This window comes from Oreochromis aureus, linkage group 3 (genome assembly GCF_013358895.1).
Source record: "Oreochromis aureus strain Israel breed Guangdong linkage group 3, ZZ_aureus, whole genome shotgun sequence".
NCBI lineage: Eukaryota > Metazoa > Chordata > Actinopteri > Cichliformes > Cichlidae > Oreochromis > Oreochromis aureus.
In genome coordinates, this window is record NC_052944.1 from 31,917,887 (window position 1) to 31,921,908 (window position 4,022).

The window sequence follows — 4,022 nt, forward strand, 5'->3', positions numbered from 1 at the left end:
AATGGTTGCATAAGTGATCACACCCTTTTATAACTGGAGTTGTGGCTGTGTTCAGATTTACCCAATTACATTCAAACTCTTGTTAGATGGAGTCAGCACACACCTGTCACCAATTAAAGTGCTTCTGATCAGCACCACATAAAGTTAAGCTGTTCTAGTTGGTTTTTCCTGACATTTATGGAGCCACATCTTCCAGCAGAGCCATGGGCTGCAGAGAGCTTCCAAAGCATCAGAGGTGGTCTCATTATTTAAAGATATTTGTCTGGTGAAGGCTATAAAAGAATTTCCAAGGAGTTAAATATACCATGGAACGCAGTGAGGAACATCCAGTGGAAAAGATATGGCACAACAGTGACTTTGCCAAGAACAGGACATCAGTCCAAAATTTAGGATAAGACGAGAAGAAAACGAGTCAGGAGGCTGCTAAGAGGCAACACTGAAGGAGCTGCAGGAAGTTCTGGCAAGTACTGGCTGTGTAGTACATGTAACAACAATCTCCCGTCTTCTTTAGATGTTTGGGCTATGGGGTAAGGTGGCAAGACAGAAGCTTCATCTTAAGTCTCCCAAATGCATGCGGGAAAATGTGTTATGGTCTGATGGAACCAAAGTTGAACTTTGTAGAACAACACTACTCATCACCTAAAGAACACAATGACAACAGTGAAGCATGGTGGTGGCAGCATCCTGCTTTGGGGCTGTTTTTTCAGCTGGAACTGGGGCCTTAGGGTGGAGGGAATTATGAATAGTTCTAAATACCAATCAGTGTTGGCACAAAACCTTCGGCCTTCTGTTAGAAAGCAGATGATAAAGAGGAACTTGATCTTTCAGCACAACAATGACCCAAAGCACACAACCAGAACAACAACAGAATGGCTTCACCAGAATAAGACTGAGGTTTTGGAAGAGACCAGACATGAATCCCATCCGACATCTGTCGGGTGATCTGAAGAGGGCTGTGCACAGGAGATGTTCTCGCAATCTGTCCGATTTGGAGGTTTTTTTGCAAAGAAGAGTGGGCAAATATTGCCACATCAAGATGTGCCACACTAATAGGTTGCTGCCCAAAAAGACTGATTAGTGTGATAAAAGGCAAAGGTGCCGCAAAAAAGTATTAGTTTAAGGGTGTGCATATTTGTGCAACCACGTTATTTTAAGTTTTTTATTTTATTATTTCCCCCCTTTAAAGGTTTCTGTTTGTTTTTCAGGTGCATTGTCACATAAAGGTGGAAGAAGTTTTGGAACTATTTGACTTGCTGTCATTTTTTTACATGACAAAAACCTGGCATTTGAACATGGGTGTGTAGATTTTTTTTATAGCCACTGTACATGTGTTTTATCCTCAGATTAAAATTATTATTATGTGCTTGATGTGCCTCACCTTTGGCCCTGGCTCTTCCCCTCTGACTGCACTAGGACATATTTCACCTGATAAAATAACACATTGATTCGTGCCATATAAAAAGTGAGACATGTCAATTCAGATTCTTTGTCAAATATACACTAATGAATCAGTTTACATCAGCAGCCTAACAACTGTCATGATAATACTAGTTAATCTATAGCACCAAATCATCAGTCAGTCACCTGTGACCTCGCCTCTTCACCTCTGTCTGAGCTACAACATGGCAGAGCTGCCTCTGTCACCTGATAAATAACAGTGAGACATTCCAAATACATGCAGTCACACATGTGCTTCAAATACAGTCATGAACCAACAAGTCATCTTCAATTTCACCTGTGATCCTGTATCAACATTACTCTCTGAGCTTTGTGTTGGTTCTTCTGTCACCTGACAAATAGGACATACATGACAATAAGAATAAAATGTGTAGCTGCTTCAGTGTTTCTGTCAATTTGTGCAGATCTTGACTCATCAGTAATGTTTGTAGGGTGAGTGCATTTAAAAAAACAAATTTGTGCAAACTGCACTACAAGGTGGAATATTTGCAAAATCATGACTACCTCATGATATTTTGTCTCAAAAATTAACCCTATGAATATGTCAGTACCATTAGGATGAAATTATTGTGTCACCAACATTTTAACGTTAGACATATAATTTTAACAGCCTCTGTAAACTAATATCCTGGCTTGCTCGAGGCTGCTGTTTTCTCTGACAGTTTCAATCAAAATTAGAAATGTTACCCTGAGACTGAGATAACTAACAGTGCTGCCTGTTGTGCAGTTAGTTTCCAAAACATGTTATTCATGGTTGCATACAATTTTAGACTGATGTGGCCTGTAACGTTATTATGACGGACACATTTTATGAGTTAACTTGACTTTAAGTGACTTACAGGTTTCTTTGAAAAATACTTTCGTATATCGAGGTTCTTCCTTTTTGCTGCCATCCTCCTCTCCTCCTTGCAGGTCCTCGCAGCGCAGGCTTGCCGCTGCTAAAACTAAACAGAGCTCCCTGAAAGGCACAGCCAATCACATTGGCCATATTTGTCACATGAGGCAGAGAACGTAATTTAACTCTTTCTGCGCCGCTGGGTGAATGAGACGTTGACAGATCGTTTTTTTCTTTCTATCGGTTTTGTTTTTCTTTACTCAAAGAGATCAAATTATTGGTGGGGACAATTCAATAATCGCTGGATATTGGTGGGGACATGTCCCTTCTGTCCATGCCAAATCTACGCCCTTGCACTAAGTAGAAAACCAGCGGAGTGATACACCACCTGTTGTCAGGCCTGCAGGTTTATCCCTGTGCTGTTCTCCTCTGTCTTTTGGTGGACAAACTTTTTTTTTACTGGCACACATAATTTGTGGCGCATCTTATTGCGACACCTGATTGTTCTCTCATTTTAGTTTTAGTAATATTTTTAAATGGTTGTACAAAATGAAAGAAACGGCAGGTGTATTGGCTGCATTTTTAGATAAATAGTTGTATATGTTTACAAAATGTACATTTTATATTTGCATTTCAAGTTATAAAAATTTACTCAACATGTCTGTGTTTTTTTTACAGTAAAAAATACTACTAGGATTTTAAGTTCTTTGTGTGATTTCAGATCAGTAATACTAATGCAGTATGTCAGTGAAAAAAACAACTAAATTCAGTTGAGCTGAAAAGAATGATACCAAACAAGGCAAGGGGGAAAAAATAAAAAGAAACAATCTGAGGGTGAAATACAAACGTAAACTCAAAAAGAGTCAAAAATGGCCATCATTCTTTGGGAAGGCACCCAAAGAATGATGGTGATCCAGGAGAGAAGGAGGACAACTGCTGCCTAACCGAAAACCCATAGTAATGTGTCTTATTAGAATCAGAATCAGAAAAGTTTTTATTTTTAAAGGCTGAGCAGATTTACAATATTAGGAAATTGCTGCGGTACTTAATGTGAAACATACTTTAAGACAAACACTTAAATTTAAAAAAAAAACTAAATATAAAATTTAAAAAGTGCTAAGCAGATTGATATATACATGAATGCAGGTGATAATCAGTGCAAAAATGTCAGCGCAAACTATCGCATGTCCGCCATTACCTGCCCGAAACCGGAAGTGATGTCATTTTTGCGGAAATCTGTGGTGTTTTTAAAAGTCATGTTTGACTTTATGCTTTTATTTATAGTTTCTGGGATACTTAGAACTCAAATTGCACTGCTGGAAATAGTTTATTTTGATGCACATGCTGTTTTTTTGCAAATTTGAATTATAATATTTTTTCTTCGTTTTTCCTGCAGTATACAAAAATTGGTGTATCTCAAAAATAAAGCTATGAAGACACTAAAAATAAATTTCCTGTTGTTGGAAACTATTTTGTCCAACTTTTTTCTATTCACAGTTTTGAGGAATAAACCTCTGAAATTAAATTATACTAGAAATATATGTAGAAAAACAAAAAACGATTTTCAATTTTTTCGTAGTTTATTGCATTTTTTGGCAATTTGTGTAGTTATTATGCACTTAATGCATACATATTATTAAAGTTTGGGCTATAATGGTTGTATTAATGTATAGCAACTTGAAATGCTCCCAAAAATGGCACTACAGCATGTAAAAATATAAAGAAAAGC